Here is a 21,241-nt window from a genome sequence, read left to right as displayed (position 1 = left end):
ACATCTTTTATATATACATAAATGTATAAATATATATATGAACTGCACGGTTTAAAGATTTCCACCAGAGAAGCCTGTCAACCCAGTTTCAGGTTTTAGCTACCTTAGCCAACCTGACCAACTAGTTTGACTGAGCTAACAATAGTTTTGAACTTTTTTTCCACTTAAGTGACCAATTGTTTAACCAAATTAGTAAAGAGCATTGCAGATTAGAAACCTCATTCATCTTATTATACTGGTCACCCTTACCTTCCCCAGAGACCAATAACCGCAAATTACCATGAGTCGATTCATTAAGCATTTATTTTGTACTTAGTATTTCTCATTACTGTGAAGGGAGAAGATTAGAGTGTGGTAGTTCACAAGTTCTAAACGTAACTGAAGGTATAAAGCTTCTCTGTTCATCTTGCCAGTTAAGCCAATAACTTTTAGATTCTCTTCAACAGAAGTTGGATGGAAAGTTTCCTATCATTTCAAATTTTCAGCTAAAGTCTCAATGCTAAAGGCAATAGGTGATGAGTTCTGGTCACAGGACCAGACCACAGGACTTGCTACACATGGTCAAACCAGTCCAGAGGTCACCCCCAAAGTCTATGTATGAGAACTTGCATCGCAGAAGTCACTTTTTCAAAGAAAATTCTCGGGAAGAGACAGTGGTTCCTTTTATTTTCCCTCTTGACCAGCTCAGATCAAGTGCCCAAAACAACCCTTATACCTTGGGGTTCTCTGCAGTGAGGGAGGTTGATCATCTATGCCGAAACTCACAGCCTGCTCAGTGGCACATGTGTGAGGATGGAGCCCTCAAGCCTGGCAGGTGCTGCCTGCAATCGTAGGGCAAGGCAACAGAGCCTCAGAGAAAGTGGAACTGAGTTTGATGGTGCTAACGTGACTTTTCCTGTGGACCAAGTGGATCCCATGGAGGTAATGAGGTTTGAGTGATCCTGATAGGTCTCTACCCTAGTGGACTGCCTAGACAGGCACTCAGGGATACTCCAGTGATACCACTGCAGGACAGGAGCTGCACGGCATAAGTGGTCACTCAGGAGGTGCACTGCCCACATCCAAAAATGGCATGGTAGAGATGGACCCTGCAGAAGATCTCCCAAGAACACATTAGGCTGCCTATGAGAAAGCACTGGCCATGAAAACAATAGCACCAGCTAACTGCAACAGGCTTGGCCTCTTTTCTGCCCCTGCCAACACTGGAGGAGCCAGAGACAGTGGGCAGAAAGAAGTACAGAAGGAGAAATGACCCTTCTTCCTTGTTGATGTTCATCACCAAGCTGGGGTTCAGGTCTGAGGATGGAAAAGGGGAGAAGCTATAAACTGGACAAGAGAATGGAAATTTTATTTACATTGTACTACATTTTCTAATATTTTAAATTAGATTTTCCAACACTTTTAAAAGAAGAATAAAGCTATTTTCTGTTTGTGTCTTATTAAGAGTGACACATTCAACAAACCAGCTACACTAATAAGTATCCAACCTATTAAAGATTATTTTCATTAAGTTAAAAGAGAAAGAAAAGTAAGACTATATAGAAAATCAAAATGTAAATTTAATATAGCTCTGAAGACATTAACTCAAGAATATAACCATATTAACAACTTTAAGTGTAAATGGAGGGGCTTCCCTGGTGGCACAGTAGTTAAGAATCCGCCTGCCAATGCAGGGGACACAGGTTCGAGTCCTGGTCCGGGAATATCCCACATGCCTTGGAGCAACTAAGCCCGTGCACCACAACTACTGAGCCTGTGCTCTAGAGCCCACGAGCCACAACTACTGAAGCTTGCATGCCACAGCTACTGAAGCCTGTGCGCCTAGAGCCCGTGCTCCGCAACAAGAGAAGCCACTGCAATGAGAAGCCCGCGCACCATAACGAAGAGTAGCCCCCGCTCACCGCAACTAAAGAAAGCCCGCATACGGCAATGAAGACCCAAGGCAGCCATAAAAAAATAAATAAATTTATTAAAAAATTTAAAAATATATATAAATGCACTAAACATTCCATTCAAATGGCAAAGATTGTCAGAATGGATAAAATAATAACAATCATAAAGCTAGAATCAACTATACCTCAACTATGCACTCTCTGCAAAGAAACAAACAGAAACACAGATAGATTAGGGAAAAAAAGCCACACCATGCATGCAAACACTAAGCATAAAACAGCTGAACTGGCCATGTTAACATAAGACAGACTTCAACACAAGGGGGTGTTACTAGAGACAAAGACTAACACTTCATGATGATAAAACAGTAAATCTGAAAGAATGGTACAAGAGATAAGAAAACTGAGACAGATGACTTGCTCAAGGTCACTTAGCTAAGAGAATGGTCACCTACAAGTCACTTCTCCCAATTCCTTTTTCAGAGCCTTTTTCATATAACCGGTGCCCCAAATCTGAGCTCATTCGACACGAAAGCAACCAGCCAACTTGGTCAAAACCATTAACTCATTAGCTACCCAGACACAGCCTTAGTCAGGGAAGTGGGGGAGTGCCACATGGAAGGGTAGAGGGGTGGGGGTGTGCCTGAGCTCCAGATTCAAGCACTGCAACTTGCTAGATGTGTAGCCCTGAACAAATTACTTAAATGGGCCTCAGTCTCCTTATCTACAGAATGGGAATACCGTCACCTCTCTCATGGGATTGATGGAAAAGACAATGAGGAAGAAGAGGACAGTAACTTACCCAGCTAATCAGTGACAAAGCTGGGACCCCACAATACACACTCACAACCATTTTGTTAAGCTGTCTCCCACATGCATTATGCCCAATTGTAAGTACCTGGTGGAATGCGTGACCTTTACTAAGCACTTGAAAAATGTTGGTTCCCTTCCCAATACACTGATGCTATCTATACTTGAGAGTAAGTCTAGGAAGGTATTTTCTGTATGGGACCCTCAATTATAAAACACATTCTTTTCAATCTAGATACAATGTGTTTCAGATAATCACTTTTTCTTCTGCCATGTTAGCTTTGCCTAACTCTGTAAGGTCATATTGTCTAAGTGAGTAAAGCAGACAGGGTAGAAATTTCAATGATAATTTTATTCATATCACTTTTTACACTACAAAATGAGTCATTCAATGGACACAATTTAACACATTCCTCCAAAAAAAAAAAAAAAAAGTTTAAACGTATCATCTTGTTCAAAGAAGAAAGAGACATTCCTCCAGATGACCAGAGAGTCACAGCCTCAGGACTGTAAGGCCAACCTTCAGTTTGGTGAAAGATTATTCAAAAAAGGAACTCTTTCTCATAGGTAAGTCTGTACTGTATAAGGTGAATCCCAGTATAAAATGTTCAAGAAACTTGACAACTTTCTGGATTATTTTTATTACATAATTGAGCATGTTATAGAAGTAGGCATTTACAATCACACCGGGCTTCATGTTTTCAGATTCTAGGCAACTCTCCTAAACTCTCTTATAGTCAAGGTTATAATCAAGGTCAACATATTTTCAACCCAGGAAAGTGGATGTCAGCAAGGTAAACAGTTGCCCACAGTGGCGCCCCACAAACCACATGAAATTTAAAAGTAAGACAAAACTTGATAACTAATGTTAAAAAAATGCATCACTTGGCTACCAATTTTAGAAACAGCAGAGTGCATACGAATCCAAAATAAGACATACAAAACCATCAAATAAGGAAGAGAAGTGGAAAAACAGTATGCGGTCAATGTCCACATCTTTCATACTCATTTTAGGAGACACTTAAGAGCCTACTGTGTGTTAGGTCCTGCACAAATTTAATTTTAAAATTGAGAATAATTATGAACACTTGAAAGCACCAAAGGGCTCAAAATTAGTTTATTCAAATAAATTCAAATGAATTCATGTGGTCACGGAAACTTAATGCACATAAATGAGTCAAGACATCATATTATCTTGACCCTATTCTATGTTGTAGCTATGTCAGGTTCTGGGTAGAGTATTTTAAACAAAATACTGAATATATCATATCTAAACTACCAAATTTCTTCATAATTTAAGAAAATAGCACTAGATACTGTTTAAAAAGTACCAAATCTAGCAAAATACTACATTACACTTACTGAAAGTTCACATAATTTATTCTCCACAAAAGAATATTAGAAAAGAAAAGTACCAACTACCTAAAGACTAAAATATTTCCTGGACTACTCAAAAGTTAAGTTAGAAGAAGCAAAACCACTTTTATTTTGCTTAAAAAAACTTACCCCAGGACTGAGATTGATAGCAGAGAAATTCAATAATTACACATTGCCTATCAAATTGTAAGTTAGGCAATGATTCAAGTTCCTAATTATGGAAAGTTTAACGTGAAATGTTTCAATCATAAGATACCTTAAAGAAGGATGGGAAATTCACAGAGGAAAAATAGATGATGGATAGATATACAGGTAAACAGACTAAAGGAAATACATGATTTATCTAATCCTTTCCTGTAAACAAACTGACTCATGAAAGTTCAGAGAAAGCAAACACCCTGTAAACTAAGCCAAGTCGAGACAAAAATCACCTTTTGAAATTAGGAATATATGTTCCAATAACAAAATTATTATTCTGAAATGATAAAAGAGCAGATGTGTTTTTTATCATTATTCTAATTTGACCATTCTGTTTTCCTAAATATTATCAAGTTCATTCCTTTAAATAATTTATTTAACAGACTATATACGTGCTAAACATTGTGCTAGGTGAATGAGGAAACAGAAATAGGCAACCTCAGCCTAAGGAAGCTCTGTGTGTGTGTGTACGCGTGCACGTGTGTGTGTGTGCGTGTGTGCGTGTGTGTGTGTGTGTGTGTAGGGCTGGGACGCTGGAAATTAAACAAGTAAACAGACAGAGCACAGTGCCATGAGTGCTATGGAGACAGCACTCATAAAAAAAGAAAGGGTGGAATAATTCAAATCAGTTATATTATTTTGGTCTGTAATACTTTGTTTGGTTTCTATATCAGTAGGACTGCTTTCAGCTGCATGTAAAAGAAACCCCACTGTATTCCACTGCTAGGGCTGCCATAACAACAAAATACCAGACTAGGTGGCTTAAACAACAGAATTTATTTTTTTAACAGTTCTGAAGGCTGGAGGTCCAAGATCGAGGGTTGTTTTCTGGGAACATTCCTTGGCGTGAAGACAGCCACCTCCTCACCGCGTCCTCACACGGCCTTCCCTCTGTAGGTATGCACACACCCCTGCCTTCTCTCCTGCATCCTAACATCTCTGCTTATAAGGATACCAGTCAGACTGGATTAGCTCTAAGAGCTTCATTTTAACCTTATTTATCTCTTTTAAGTCCTTATCTCCAAATACAGTCACATTCTGAGGTACTGAGGGGTAGGGCTTCAACCTGTGAATTTTGGAGGGACACAGTTCAGTCCACAACAGCCATCAAAGTGACTTAACCAGGGTTTCCCTGGTGGCGCAGTGGTTGAGAGTCTGCCTGCCGATGCAGGGGACACAGGTTCATGCCACAGTCCGGGAAGATTCCACATGCCACTGAGCGGCTGGGCCCGTGAGCCATGGCCGCTGAGCCTGCGCGTCCGGAGCCTGTGCTCCGCAACGGGAGAGGCCACAACAGTGGGAGGCCCACGTACTGCAAAAAAAAAAAAAAAAAAAAAAATAGTGACTTAACCAAAGAGTCACTTACTTTTCTCAGTTAACAGGAAATTCATAGGGAAGTTGATCAGGGTTGATAAAGCCACTCAAGTAAGGCATCCAGAAACTGGACACCTCCATTTCCTGTCCTGCCAACCTCAGTGTATGGTTCTCACTGTCACAACCACAAGACAGCAGCTACAAGTGTCCAGGAAGGAAAGGAAAGAATCAGGAGGAAGAAACCTACATCTCCCTGGTCAGAACTGGGTGAGCCCTCCTGGCTGCAGGGAGGCCAAGGAGAGGAGTATCTTCAAGTAGACACATTGCTACCCTGAACCAAAAAAACACCTCCAGCAGAAAGAAGGGAGAGAGAACTATGTCCCATGCACCTCACTGACCACAGATGCACCATGTAGACTTGGGTCTATACTACGGATCAACCTTGTGACCTTAAGTAAATGCTCTCATCATTCCGTTCTCTGAGTATGGAGGGGTGGGAATGGTACCCAGACTGCAAAATCACTGTGAGAATGAAATAGGGTTGCATGAATCAGAAAGCCCAGGGCACACTACCTAAGCCCTAATGGACCTGGGTCTGAGGCCTGGTCTTTAGGTATCCTGGGGAGTCACAAGATTCTAAAATATCACAGAGCACCCAGTCAAGACTCAAAAACACCAAAGAACTGACTCTATTTCTTTATTGTGTGACTTTTCATGTATTCCAGTCCACAGCGTGGCCAGAGAGCCTGCAGTCTCTGACTCTCGTGTGTGTGTGTGTGTGTGTGTGTGTGTGTTTGTCTGTGTGTGTGAATGCACACACATGTTTGCTGGGGGGAAGGGGGGGACTTCCTTTCTGATGGTCTTACACCTTTCATGAGGGTAGGAAGCACCAATTTACTAGTACTTGTGTTCCTTGTATCACATCCTTTCTCATCCTTTCGTAATCAAAAGGCTGCTCTCAGGAATTTCTCTTGAGATATTCTAGACCAGAAACCTATTTAGCAGTGAGGTATACCTTCCAGGGAATTTATGCCTTCACCTCTCCAACAAAGCTGGGACAGCCTTACATGGAGGGGATGAAGAAGGAAAGGGAAGTTGTGTGTGTGTGTGTGTGTGTGTGTGTGTGTGTGTGTGTGTGTGTGAGAGAGAGATGACATACTTTAACTTCTGTAACAGGGGGTGTTTAGAAAATATTTAACATAGATCAAGAAACAGCAGTACAATCCTATAAAAATATGTCAATAATTACTAGTAGAAATAGCAAAAAAGTTGAAAGTGGTTCCCACTGGAGTTGGGGTGGGGGTACAGGACTGCAGACCAGGCAAGGGAGTGTAGTTTTTACTAAAGCCGTTTAGTATTAGTTGAATATTTAAAACTTACATGCAAATATTGGATAAAAATCAGGTATACATTATAACTTTTCAAAATATATTGTACATATACTTCAATTAAAAAAACTAAAAAAAAAAAAAAGAAAGAAAGAAAGCTGGGACAGCCTTGGTTTGATAAACAGTGGAACTTTTCCAGAAGGTTTTTCAAACATTTGCTGCTCTGAATTGAGGAGTGGGTTCCTTCTGGTTGTCAACCTTGATGTAAAATCTGTTGGTCCGTCATGTTTATAAATTCAAGCTGAAAAAATAAAAATTAACATGTGACAGAACGGTTCAAGAGAGCTTGGTTCAAGCAGAGTCACTTTCAGGATAGGTATTAATACCCAAATCATCTGTGCTTTTAAATTTCCTCCTTTTCCTCTGATAGCTGCACAAAAAAATCTCTGTGTGGGCTTCCCTGGTGGCGCAGTGGTTGAGAGTCTGCCTGCCAAGGCAGGGGACACGGGTTCGAGCCTTGGTCTGGGAAGATCCCACATGCCACGGAGCGACTAGGCCCGTGAGCCACAGTTACTGAGCCTGCGTGTCTGGAGCCTGTCTCCGCAACAAGAGAGGCCGCGATAGTGAGAAGCCCGCACACCGCGATGAAGAGTGGCCCCCACTTGCCGCAACTAGAGAAAGCCCTCGCACAGAAACGAAGACCCAACACAGCCATAAAAAAATAAACAAATAAATAAAACTAAAAAAAAAAAAAAAAGAATGATCCATGCTTTAAAAAATAAAAAAATCTCTGTGTGTTACTTATGACAGATGGGAGAGGAACTTTACCCAGTTACTTTGTAAGTCTTTCAAAGGGAATGAAAAATGGACAGAATGAGGCCAGACTTGAGATTCTCGGAGGGCCTCACAAGTCCAAAAAGGCTCTAAATAAAAGGAAATATTCATCTGTATTTCCACAGGACTATCGTAAAAATTTTTCCCATGAGCTGCAATAACTAAGCTGTCACCCTTCTAAATGTTGTCTCCATTCAAATCTGAAAAATCATATATCTAATAATTAACATACTTAGCTAGCACCTTTTCAACACAAAGCTAAAAGAAATTTTCTAAATCCCAAAAAGATGCCAATTGTGAAGAAGGAACCTCATAAACGCTACTGACACCACAGGCTTGGGGAGGGGAGAAGGTGAAGACTGTCAAAGCCACACTTTTCATAAGATTCAAACCGATGTCCTGAATAATGAGTTCCCTCCTGATTTGGAAAAGATGCTCTCCTAAAAACAACATTCAGCAGAATATTTTCCTTCAATTAAGTAACAGCTCTCTTGCTTTCTCTCTTTGGCACTGGTTCATTCACAGGTCATTTGGAAAATAAAATGCTACAAGAAAATAAATACAAAGCATTTCAGATTACCAAGAGACCCACTTAATAAAAATAATCTGATTAAATAAATGTTTTTTTCCTCTAAGTTTTCAGCCAAGTTTGAAATAAGAGAACTTCTCTGATTTTGGGTCTAACACACTGTAAGAAAATTAAGCATAACTTGATTAAAATCGAACCCATAAAATAGAAAGAACTATATGAGAGTGTACTCACAAGGAATAAGTGGCAAACTATCTTCAGGGAAGTGTCTCCTCTGGTTCCAGTACACTAAGAAATTGAAATATCCGAATCCCTGTTAGCAGAAATCATGAATACAGACTTTTCAAGTTACTGATCATCTTTCCAAATGAATTGTTGTGGTACTTCTCAGCAACCAGTGTAAACAATAATGGAATACTTTTTACCCTCTGTAATAAGTCTGCAGATGACTTCAATTTATTAAACGTGGCACCTCTTCTGCTTATTCATCAGATTGGTTTCCTAACTTGGCAATAATGGCAGTTCATTATTCATTCATTGAAGAGACGCTGAATTAGTCTCTAATATGCAGATTCTTCCCTTCCCCAAGAAAGTCATGCTATGGCTAAAATTTGCAAACCATTCAACAGAAGAACTGAGGGCGGGGCACCAACCTAGAGCTGAAATCAATGAAGGCTTTGAGGACAAAATGGCAACTGTGCGAGGTGTGTAAGGGCCTGTAGGATTCCCCAGTTGAAGAATGGGGTTTAGTGCAAAGTCAGCACAAGCACTGTGGCCACAGACTTTATGTTCCTGGGATTTTAATATAGCTCAGTATTGTTGACCCAAACAAAGGTGTTAAAACTTCACTGCAGAGGTTTAGCCATGGATGGTTTGTATTTGGCAAATTAGGGGAATAAAGTTAAGTCCTGAAAGCAACAGGGCACTGTAAAAGCATTTTAGAGGTAATGCTATAATAAGATTTGCTGTGTGCAAATGACTTTAGCTGAGTATAGAGACTGGAGTAAAGGGGTAAAAACGTAAACTTATAAAGTAGTTGTTTATTTGTCTCTCTCCTCCAGGGAACTGCAAACCCCTGAGGGCAGGAGCTGCAGCTTGCTCACTGTTACAGTACCTGATACTCACTTAATAGCTAATAGAAAACATGAAACATTGAATGAATGAGAGAGAAGGCAATAGGAAATTGATTGAAAGGTTATTAGAACAACCAAGGCATGAAAGTTGAGGACAGAAACTTAGGTAGCATCAATAAGAATAGAGGAATGGATAGAAATTCAAGATATTAATGGTAAACTCAAATAATTGGTGACTGTTGGATTCACGAAGATTTAGAACCTAAGATGAGACATAGATCTGGAGTGAAGTTGAGGACTTCTGTTTTGGGCACACTGATTTGAAAGTAGCCATAAGACTTCAATGTCAAGATCTCCAGCAGACAATGGGATATAACTGAAGCTCAGACAAGTTAGGGATATGGGAGTCATCAGTGAATAAGTGGTTGTAAAAAAGGTAGAAGTGGGTGAGTTGTCTTGTACTGAAAGAATATGTACCATAAGAAGAGTCGAGAGCAATTCAGAGACCTCCAGAGGATACCATTTTAAGGGCTGGGTGGTGGAAGAGGTGCTCAAGAAGGCCTGCCTCTGATATATGAAAACAGTATCGAACGGCCAAGCAAGGCCTAGGAATCAGGAACTTCAGGAATCTACAAGGGTAACAGCAAAAATGGATTCATCTAGTGCAATTCCTTCAGAGTGAAGGGATGCGACTTCCCCATTCACCAACTTGGGGAATTTGCACAGCAGCAGTTGTTAATAGTGTCTTGGTTTTTTGTACCATAAAACGTGGAGGGAAGAAGAGATGAATTCTGTCATTCCTTCCAGCAGTCTGACTTTATGATTCTAACCAATTCATTGCTTGTTCATTCAGGACAAGTACACAAACTAAACAGAGTCCAGAGCCCAGAGTCTTCACCTTTTCAAACGACAGCACCAAGAAAACAAGGGAACAGATGAGCCTGAAATCTCAGAGTCTCACTGTCATGCTGAACAATGGGAAAATACAGCTTGTTCATTTCTCCTCAGTGATGCTAATGATTCAGTTACATTGACTTCTTTGAAGGAAAATTACTGTTAATAACCTTAATTTCCTCCTTGTCTCTTTCCCCGGGTACCTGACATTTTAGATAAAATGTTTTCATAAAATATTAAAAGCAAAGGAATTATATCTTAGGTATCTAACTCCATGTTGTTTATGGACTTCATGAATCCCTTCTGTCTCTTCTTTCTAGAGCCTACACTTTTGGTTCTTCAGGTAAATACATAAAGTTTCCCATTCTGCTCATCTCCCAAGAAGCACAATCCATTCCAAGTGAAAAAAACAAAAAAAACAAAAAAAAAACAATTAAGTGTTACTCTAAGGCCCACCACACATCTTAGTGATATCAGCCATGTGACGTTATGGGACATTCCCAACTTCCATTTAAATTTAGTCCTCATGGCTACAGTTTTCTTTTCTGTGGCCACAAAACCAGACCACAGGCTTTCCAGCCTGGCCTGACCCACGCACACCTCTGTTCTAGAACAGCAGGCAGGTAGAGCGTGCAGTTTGCCAGCCCAGACCCATTCACCATCCTTGTTCACTCCTGCCTCTTCGCTCCTGCCCTCTAGTTTCTATCCGAATCAGCTAATGAAAGGCACCAGCCAGAGCCTAGGGGACAAGAGGAGAGTGATTTAGTTATATTTATTCCCCTGCCATCTTCCCGCAGGGACATTACAGGTTGATTGTGTCCCTCTACCACAGGATACATCTCTTGTAGGACAGCTTTTCTTGCCCCTTTACTTAGAGTAGGAAAGCTCCCCATCGTTGCTAAGTCCCTCTTCAGCCCTCACCCTGGTTGTGGTTTTGTTCCCTACACCTGCCCATACCTCCTGAAGGGTCTCCTTATGAAGCCTTCTTCAAAGGACTCAGTCTACACCCACCATCTGTTCCCTGGCAGGCCCTGAATGACACAAGATTAAAGAGTGACCAGGTGGGGCCCTCCACTGCGGCTTTCAGAGATATCATCAAAGGAAATTGTCTGTAAATTGTAAAATGCTATGACATTTCCATGAACAAAACCTAGTACAGACTTTCCTGAATATGCAAGGTTTTAATGCCAAGGAAACATGACTGAATCCTACCATATTTCTACAATTCACTGTGTGTTATAAAAATAAACACGCAGAAAGCATACAATCAGAATCCAAATATCATTGCCAACCTCACCAGATTTTTTCTTAAAAATGGGTATCTGGAGAAACAGATGAAAGAACTGAATTTATCTTTGAAAACAGAAACAATATTTCATTTCCTGCTATTTATCCACATCGAGATTTACTAACTCTGATAATATGATACTTTAGGGTGATTCCAAGTCTTTCAAGGGATGTCATAAAATTCTAAAAATTAACTAATAATTCACTTCATGTTATTGAAAACAACTATAATTACTGAAGTTAACTTCTGAAAGAAGTTGAGAATCGGTGACCTAGATTTTCTGTATTTTTCCTAATGTCTCTAAATGAAAATACAGTGTAGTTTCTAATTTATACAGCCCTTTGTCTATATATCACTTCTAACTAGCATGGAAATTCACTTCAGGTATCTATTAAATAATAAAACTCAATAAAATAAATTTATCTCTGAATCTTCTAATTCTCAAAGTAGAAAGTAGAAGGTAAAAGAGATTCTTAAATAATTAAGTACTTGAAAGTCTAAAGCTATAAATACACCTAGATAGAATTTTTAGCAATGAAATCAATTTGATTTTCCCAGGTCAATATCAACCTCTGTTGTCTGTGCAGCACCTCACTTTTTTGACAATATATTCAAGGGTGTTTATGACATGTCCCTGGTCTGAGGAATTTAGAGGTTCACAGCTAACCAAATTGATCAGAATATAGATTTTCAACTCAGATTCTACTCAATATCTCTTTACTAACAACTTTTTTAATTGGCCTATTAATTGGTAAATTCTTTTTGATTAAGTATTGTATTTTCAAGGAATTTTAAGGACATAGACTATTTCTAAAGTCATTTCCTGGTGTACTGTATATAACTGAGATCCAGCTGAACTAGTAAAGCAATGAAACAATGTGGGGCATGCTTCAATTAGACACCATATTCATAATTTGAGGTTCCACGAGACAGAAATTCCATGCAGACTTTGTTAAAGGCAATTTGGCAGTGCTCCCTCAAAATGTAAAATGTGCATACCTTTTTGACCAAATAGTTCTATTTCTAGGAATTTATCTACAAGAAATTCTCACACATGTGCTTGAAGACATAGGTACAAAGATCTTCAGTCTTTCAGTTTGCAACAGTGATAACAGAAGAATGGTTAAAATAAAACATCGTACACCCATAGTTTATTTATGGTACTACTAGAGTTTATGTAATGTTAGAAAGAAAAATATAACTAGTATATGGACATGGAAAGATCACCACAACATACACTAAGTGGCAAGTAAGCAAGTCGCAGAAAAACATACACAGTACAATCCAGTTTATGTAGTAAAAAAAAGGCATGTATATGTACTTATATATGTAAATGCATAGAAAAAGAAGAGAGAGGTGCTCTAAACTGTTGCCAATGGTTATATCTGGGTATGGGTGTAGGTGGGAAAGGTTGTTTTACATTTTGTTTCTGTGCTTCTGCATTATCACTGCAATTGGAACATATTAATGTATCACATCCATCATTTTAAAAACCAATGAAGACAAAAAATTAATAGAAATTCTAGAGGGGGCTCTGGTGATTTATCCAATGACAGTGCATCAGCAGACATCCTATCTCAAAGGACTTCAGTTTCATTTGATACATTGGGATTCCTCCTTTAAGAGCCAAAAGGAAAATGAGGGCTGTTAAATAGACTGCACGTTGAAATACCGACCTGCAGAAACAGATCTACATTCTGTGTGCCCAGGACAAATCCAGCAACTACCAAATAGCAGGGGGAACATTTTGTGACTGGTTAGAGTTCAGATCAGTGATGTACACAAGAGACCCTCCATGTCCCCATAAATGGAGTCACGCATTTCTCCACACTTAGGTGGTCTTATTTCAAAGGAGCCCGCGAAATAGGAGACAAAGCCCTGGCCTTCCTCATTCAACTCTGCAGACTTGCTAACATCTTAGAAAAATGAGGGAGGGGAAAAACAGGCAGAAATTCAGACTCTGAAACTAACATCCACTGGAAACAAATGGCCATAACCACCTTTGTAAGAAATTTAACAGGGGGAAGAAAAGAAGAGCATGAATAAAGAAGGCACCATGCTTACTTAATCAAGACAACACTAGTTCACAAGGTTTCCAAGCACTTATACTTGACAAAGCTCAAAGTGGGAGCTCATGAGCCGAATATGTTCCACAAACGTGTTTTGTTTGGCCAGCCCATGGGCTGACATATTTGTTTCTACTGTAATTATTTCTAAAGTTTTTGCAATGATATCTCACGCTTTAAAGAAATCTGTATTTCATGCTTCTCTTGAAAATGGAGAGGTGCTGGCAACCCTGAGCCCCACGCCCACCTGGCAGAAATCTAATAGACCTGGCCCCCAGGAAGGCACCCGATGCACACGGTCTCCCCATCCGCTAAGGGAGCTGACACCTGGGCAGCCCCATGATGCTTACCTGGCCCTCAGAGGAATCAGAGTGGGTCACACCTGATTGAAACCATGAGGAACCTCACCCAGGAAGAGCTGGCCCTTCAGAAAACTAAATTAGTTTTTAGCCTACCCTGGAGCAGCATTTAGTAACCTCCCTCTCAGACTTCTGCCCCATGTATCTGCGGAAACAAAAGCATCTAGGATTAGATAAGGGCACGTGGTTTTATCTTCAACTTGCCATTTCAATTCCGTGGTCAAGGCAGGGTTGCCAGAAGCTTCTCTGTCATACCTCAGCCCCGTCACTTAAAATAATGGTCTCAAAAGTTTTCACTGTAGCAAACCTCTTGGCAGCATGTACCTGAGTGGCAGGTAACACAGCACAGTGGTTAGAAGTTGGAGTTCTGGTGTCAGCCTACATGGGTTTGACTTCCCATCTCTAACTTTCCCTCCCAGAAGTGAATAACTTCACCTTTCCCAGCCTCAGTTTCCCCATATGTAAAATGGAGATACTATTAGGAACCGCCAAGAAAAGCTGTAGGGAGAGTTAAATAAAGTGGCACATTTTAAGAGCTTAACCTACATCTGTGGTTTTGTTACTGTTGTAGCCATCAGCATGCCCGTGGAAGCCCGTGGGGAAACAGGAGTCACGACACCTCCCCGTAAACATCACAGATTCCCAAATTATTCTGGCAGATGCCCCTCTCCTTCCAGGCCTAACTGGCTTCATATGGTCTTTTTTCAAAGCCTGGCTGGGAGACACAGACGCCCTGGGGATAGCTTCCAGCTCACTGAGTTCTTCGAAACCCCCCAATCACAGAATTTCGAGGCAGTTAGGGCTGAGTTAACATGAGGCCCCTCTGTCCAACTGCAGTCACAGAGTCAGGCAAGTCCAGAGGAAGATCTGGTATTCACAGTAGCCCTAAAAGGTAACTAGAACTTCTGTGTTAGTAGAGGGGCAGGGCAAGTGTCCCTTGTTAAAAGTTTTATAGGAATTGGCACAGCCTGCTTTGTATGGATAGGCCACTGGCCTTTGCCCCCTACGGAGGAGGAGAACAAGGGGGTGAATAGTCATACTGGTAGCCAAGAGCATTTGTAGCAACAGCAGCAGTAACACAACAGCTGGCATCATTCACACTACACTGCAGGGCACTTTTGGCTTATAGTGTTATCCTCCTCATTTACAGATGGGGCAACAGACACTCAAGAGTCACATACTAACACATGACATAGCCAGGATTCAAGCTTGGGTCCACCTGATTCCAATACCCGAAGGTCACAGCAACTTTACACTGTTGAAAGCAAACCCCAACTTACTGCCCCCCGCCGCCGCCAGCTGCCTCCAAGAGGAAGCATCTCGAGAGCAGTGGTCCTTTAACTTGAGTGGGTCGCAGACCCCCCTTCAATGTAATGAATCCTACAGACCCTTCTCAGCAAAATATTTTGAAATGTATAAAATTAAGTACAGAAGAAACCAATTATATTGAAATATACTTACCAAAAAAAAGAAAATTAAGGCACACATAGTAACGTACGTGCTTCTTTTTACAACCCATTAAATGCCGAGACTCATCAGTGACTCTAATACCTGCCCTAATTGTCATTTGGAAGTAAGTGAAAATAAAGATGTATTTGCCAGCTAGATGGACCTACCAAATGCCATCATTAGGCCATTAGAGGGTGGTCCTGAGGTGAAGAGCTCCTGTCCTGGGGGAGACAGCAAAGATGTCAAGTGTAAATCTAGTGGTCTGTGTTCTCTTCTCTCTGAATGAGCTGCTTATAATTAGTTTCTTTGCGTTACTGTCTTCCTCCTGCTCTGAGGAAATGGCTACTTCATTCATATCAGGGAGCCAACCACCTCCTCTAATTGTTCAGGAGGAGAAGAATGCTATAACAAGGGCACTATATCTTAAAGCAATGATTTGACTGCCCCCAGGGTGGCTCGGTGGACAGAGGTGGAATTTCCTAGCCCTCTGCACACCAAAGGATTAGGGGACAAGGGCCCTAAAGGAGACTCCTGGTCAAGGGGATAAGATAACACTATCTTGCAGTCACATGGTATGCGACCTTCTCACTGAAGGTTTTCTAGGTAGTAGGCAAAGGGGTGTGCAGAGAAAAACCGTCTTCTGATTTATGTCCCTTTCATCTATTTTTGATTCCGCAAAGAAAAGGAAAGTAGATGGAGTTCACACAGAGAAAACAGAACCTCTGCTGGCCCTTCATCCTCTTGAACATAAGGATCTCCCAGTGACTCTGGGGTGAATTTTAAAAGCAGGCTTCATTCCAGTAAGGACAATGCAAACTTCTCACTCATCTACTTGGTGATGCATTTTCACCCACCTCTCCTTCCCCGGGGGTGAAGTAAACCCATTTATATATCTGGTGAGCTAAAGAGTCCCAGCCTGTGAATGCGCAAAAACTTATCTCTTTCTAAGGCATAACTAGATAAGTAATATTACACCTTGAGGAAGTATTTCTACTTCCAAGGAGGAGGCTTGATCAAAAGAAAAACTATGAAACAGAAAAACAAATATTGAGGAATGAAAGAATGACCTACACAGGGTTATTATAGTTCCTAAATATTACAGAGAAATAGAAGAGTGCAGAATGGACAGTACTGAGAATTACTGAGTGTCCTCACAGATAGTAAAACCACAGAAACTCAGCGATGAAGAGCTGTATTGATTTCCTGATAGGTGGGTAAGTCTTTTTGGCAGGCACTAATAAGACACACAAATTCACATTACATGGTGAACAGCAACTATTTTAGAAACTTCAGTCTGGACATGAAATATACTAACTGTGATCATTAAAGCGTTTCCATTAGTCCTTGACCTCATTCTGCATATCAAACACACAAGTTCTTGGTTTTACAGGACTCACTGTGATAGATGGCTTATTAAAGACCTGGGTCCTTCGTGCTAATAAACACGCTGTTTCATCCTTACTTTACGAGTGGTCACAAACGACGAAAATTCAGTCACAGTCTGCAAAATAAGTTTAAGTTTCAAAGAATATTTTTACCTCCCCCAAAATACTTGAGCTCACTATTAAAGACATTTGTGGAGAATGTAAGAAATACATAATCTTTCTTTCCTGTGACTATATTACATAAGGGCTGTGATCCACAAAGATCAAATTTATTCTCAACACAAGGTTTTTAAAGTAAAAAATAAACTCGGCAACTAATTACTAATGTATTTTTCAAAAAATAATCCACAGAAATAATTGATAGAATGAAGGAATTAGATAATTTAAGTTTGCCAGCTACATCTGAAAGTTTGGGGGAAAAAATGCAGACACAAAATCCAGAAGCAGACTTATCTATCACATCTTTTCACAAATTGGCATGCCATCTGATGGGTTCAAGGAAAACAACACAACAGCACTAAAGCTCAATTTTACCTCAATTTTAACTTGGAAGATGGGTTAGGGCTGAATATCTGGCAAGCCTTAGACATCATTTTAATTCTTAACAAATCAAACCCCAAAGTGAATTTACTAGTATCCTAGGAAAATACCATGTTCATTTGGATTGCCAAATATAACTGTCCCACGTTGCCAAAATCAGCAGTATGCATTAATCTAAAGATGTTGGATTTGTTCTTAAGAAAGACAAAATAGCAAGGCCAAAAGCACTGGCTAAGTCTCTGCTGGGGATGAAGTATTTCAAAGAGGTGATACAGATTTAAAACTCCATTTCTGCAAAATCATTCTGGTAACCCTTAACACTTTTTAAACTTCCCTATTTCACTATCTCATTAGGCAAAAACACACCTCCTCAAGATTCCAGGGTGTAGAAGTAGTTTAACATCAATCACATTTTCCAGGCACACCAATTTTAAACTTGCAAAAGAGTATTTTAGAACAAAGCTCTCTGTGTGGGTGTACATTTGTAAAATAGAGGTAGTATTATCCCAACACATATCAATGTGTACCCAGTGATCAAATGGAGTCTTAGAAATTCTGTTTTGACAGTTACGTGTAGAAGAGCATTTTCACCAGCGATTAATTCAGAGCTAGGTAGTGATATCAAAGCTAAATCAAAACTAAGTTGGGATGGCTGAATAATAATATAGTTGTAGAAAAGTATAACCAGTAATAATATGGGCTACCGCAGATGTGTCATACTAAGTTACACTCAAAGGGTTACTAGTTATGGCAGCGAAGTCTCTCCTGTCCATAAAAATGCCAATAAAAAATGTTATTCTGCTTAAAAAGTGAATTTTTATGAAAACAGGTGTTCTTTCAAGATGGCCATCATTTATTAAACTTCAAAAGGAAGATGACATAATAGATAAAAACACCAGCTGAAAAATATGCAAGACTGTCCTATCAAAACACAGCATTCTAGATTACATAACACGGATAAGGGCAGATTAAATCACATGCCCCTGCCCAGCTAAATTTTTGTCCTTCTGCATGATTCTAATAACTTGGGCCACTGAAGTTTGAAGCACACAAAATATTAGGTTCTCGGTTCAAGCATATATTTTTGAAACCAAGAGTCTTGAAAAAACAAAAAGGATAAAGTTAAAATTTACACACACACACAAATATGTTTTTTTTTTCTGAAGAATACAGTTCCTCGGACACCTTATTAACCTTGTAGATAGACTGCCCAGATAAAGTCACTAGTTGCTTTTACTGGTCAGTCTACTTTATGAACCTGATTTCTCTTTAAAGGGGAAATAACTATTTTAGATGTTATATAGCTAAAGTTTGAATGACATCATTACCAACGAAACAGAATTATTAAACAGCTATCTCCACACACTCAACTTAATTTACAGGCCACCACGTATCACATTTACGGTAAAAATGGTGACCTTCCATGGACGTTTTGGCCAGAATTAAATTTCAAACATGTGCTTTAGAACAATAGATAGAATCACCTCAAGGGTCATAAAGAAAAAAAAAAAAGTCAGAGGGCCATCTCCCAAACACATGCACATTTATGAAACTATAATGTACATTTGCATTTTTCTCTAGAAAAAAAATGCTAGTTTTATGATTCTAGATTAAGTTGCACTGAGTCACACTGGGAAATTGAAGAACTCCGTATTTCCATACTTCCGTAACAGTACTGCCTACAAAGTCTACAGTCAGAAGTATTGTACTATGTAGACAGGGTCTAATTAGTTACGGAAAAGGCAACTTCAAAATTCTGAAAATAAGACAACCTTTAGTCTCCATCATTTGTATGCTCTTAGGAGGCTGGAACACAGCCCCCAAAGAGTGCCGGCCTGTCAGTGTTGTCTTAAGTGGAAATGGTCAGTCATTTCTATTATTTCCCCAAAAGAGGTAAGAAGAGTCACACGCATACACATTTACATGGCGTTGCACGGTGCCAACAATTTCCAACCAAAATAATCATATTCACGTCGAGCCGAGCTATTTCTAGCCAGAAGCGGCGAATGTCTGGACTGAATCTAAGGAAACCCAGCGGGCGATGACTACAGGGGAAGGGGGTGGCGGCGGGGACCCCCGCCTCCCGCGCGCGCCGGGCGCCTGGCACCGGCACCTGCACCGGCTCCGGGGCTGGGCATCTGGGTGCGTGCGCGCGGGCGCGCGTCCGGGACGCACCCGCCGGGAGCAAACAAGCCCAGCGGGCCCGGGCGGGCCGGAGCATCCTCGGGCGGGACCCGGAAAGCCTTCTCCTACCTGTCACTTTGCCTGGAGCAGCTGCCGAGGATGCGGCCACGGCCGCCGCCTGGAGACCCAGTGGGTGCGCGCGCGACTGTGCGCGCGCGTGTGTGTGTGTGAGCTCTTGTTTGCGGTGCGGCTCACTAACTGCTCCCGGCGCTACCAACCCCCTCCCCGCAGAAAGCGCCAGCCGCCGAGCCCCCTCCTGGCGCGCGGGCCCGCCCCCCGCCCCGCCCCCGCCCCGCCCCGCCCCCGCCCCCTGCCTCCAGGGCGCTAGGTTCTCACCTCAGCCCCCGGCGGGGGTCTCCGCGGGCGCTCCCTAGGCAAGCAGCGGGGCACCCCCGGCCCGCTGCGCCCGCCCTCCCGCCGGGCTCGGCGTGTCCCGGCTCCGGGCCTCGCGGCCGGCCGCTCCCTCCTTCCCAGCCCCCGAGTCTCCCTCCTCGTTCTCGCCTCCCGGCTCTGGAGCCCGAGCTGTCGCCTCGCAGCCCCAACCTGCCCGGGCTACGGAGCATGCCCAGTGCGGCGCGCCCGGCCGGGCTGGGGGTGGGCAGGGGCCGGGCCGGCCGCGAGCCAGCGGGGCGGGGAGGGGGCGCCAGGGGTGGCGGCCGGGCTGGGTGGAGGGCTGCGCCGGGAAACGGTAGGTGGGGCGCCCGGGGAAGCCGCCCGCAGCGCGCTCCTCTGGGGTCTCTCCGGCCGCCCCCTGGGGTCCCGGCGCCCCCGCGCGTGCCCCGCTCCTGGGGTCGGGGGACGCACAGCGTGGCGCCTCGCGAGCACCACCTGTAAGGGGTGGGGGACACCCCTCTCCGATTTTAGACGCGCAGCCGGCTGTGGGCCCTGGGGCTAGGGTGGGGGTTAAAGAGTGGACAGGGGTCAGGACTGGCGAAAGCTGACAACCCAAAGCCTTTGGCGAGGGTGGGGTGTTTATTTGTTTATATTTTGTTTAATAAACACATAAAGCGCTTACAGTGCTTCAGGCACTGTCATAAAGGCTTTTTATTCCTGTATTCCTTAAAACAATCTTCCAAAGCAGGTACTACTATCTCCCCCCCTAACCCCGGAGGCTTAAACTAAGCCACAGAAAGATTAAGTGGTTCCAAAAAGTCTTCCCCCATGTGCAACCTCAGAGACGCAAACCCCCCAGACTTTGGTCCCTGGGATGCTGGGGCGCAGCTCCAGCCAGTTTTCGGCCCTAATTCGGCCCCAGGTGACTCCGAGTCACCCACGCATTTAGACCCTAATGGTGTTCCCTTTAGCATCACCCTTTGTGTGGACCCTCATAATGTGAGGCTCCAGGACTCCCTCCAGGGAGGGCTCCCTCCTCCCTGAAGCCACCCCGCCTCCTCATCTGGGCCGGCGGCCACCAAAACCCGGAGACGTGGCACCTGCGCATTGGGGACTGGGGCCACGCTAGCAGCTCAACTGGGCATGCTCAGCCACAGGAGCTGGTCCGGCTGGCCAGGAGGAAAGAGCGAGCCTGGCCGCTACTGAGCGGTGGGGAGTGGAGGGGGGAAGTGGGCGCAAACAATAGCCAGGCCCCAAGGACTAGAGGCAGATGTAGATGCAAAAGGCTCATTCTCCTGACACATCCTGGCATTTTTCAGGCAGAGCAAAGAGGAGGGTGATCAAAAGTTTACCAACTGGGCATCCTTCAGTGGGAGGGGGCTGAGGGC

At 42.5% G+C, this 21,241-nt stretch overlaps 1 protein-coding gene across 2 annotated transcripts in view; it reads right to left on the bottom strand.

The window, feature by feature from the left end:
• PLCB4 (phospholipase C beta 4) overlaps positions 1-19,709 on the bottom strand; it is a 417,084-nt gene extending 397,375 nt beyond the window's left edge. For both annotated transcript variants that reach the window (XM_029220101.1, XM_029220098.1), the window contains exon 1: positions 19,590-19,709. The gene's annotated coding sequence lies outside the window, so the exon portion shown is untranslated. The remainder of the gene's footprint in view (positions 1-19,589) is intronic.
• Positions 19,710-21,241: the final 1,532 nt, after the last annotated feature.

Source organism: Monodon monoceros, unplaced genomic scaffold (genome assembly GCF_005190385.1).
Source record: "Monodon monoceros isolate NGI ecotype Baffin Bay Population unplaced genomic scaffold, NGI_Narwhal_1 Super_Scaffold_13, whole genome shotgun sequence".
Lineage (NCBI taxonomy): Eukaryota > Metazoa > Chordata > Mammalia > Artiodactyla > Monodontidae > Monodon > Monodon monoceros.
This window is presented reverse-complemented; position numbering and strand designations above follow the sequence as displayed.